The sequence below is a fragment of the Egretta garzetta genome, unplaced genomic scaffold, assembly GCF_000687185.1.
Source record: "Egretta garzetta isolate BGI_Z169 unplaced genomic scaffold, ASM68718v1 scaffold17, whole genome shotgun sequence".
In the NCBI taxonomy this organism is placed as follows: Eukaryota; Metazoa; Chordata; class Aves; order Pelecaniformes; family Ardeidae; genus Egretta; species Egretta garzetta.
The window spans coordinates 569,901-570,407 of NW_009260136.1; positions in this window are offsets into that span (position 1 = coordinate 569,901).

Consider the following 507-nt stretch of genomic DNA (forward strand, 5'->3'; position numbering starts at 1 on the left):
GGGGCGCTCTTCAACCTGGGTTGGATGGGCATCACCCGCGTTCAGATGCATCCTCCGTTTGTGTTATCTTCAGCTTAAAACACCTCACATCCCCGGGAATCACCATGCGCCTGGGACTCAGATGCTGAGGACATTACCTCAACCAAAGTGCTCTTTGTTAGGGTTCCAAATTTTATAGATGAGTTGGTGGGTCATCTCTGTTGTTTGCAGAAGGAAGTGCAAGAGGCAAAGGCATTCCGTAAATTTAAGATCAATGTGTTAGACCAGTAAGCAGAATAAAGTCCAATAATGAATTATTTAATATTCCATGCAAAAGTTCATGTAGTGAGTTGGTTGGGTTTTTTTTTTTGGCTTAAAGGATTCTTACCCGTAGACACTAGATTTAAATAATCTGCAAAAGCATTTTTTCTTGTGTATGTGGGACAAATGCTTGTAGTTGTCCCATTCTCAGTGAGATTCCTGCATGTGCTTTTTGCTGGCTTTGTGCTTTGGTGTGAAAAATGTCCA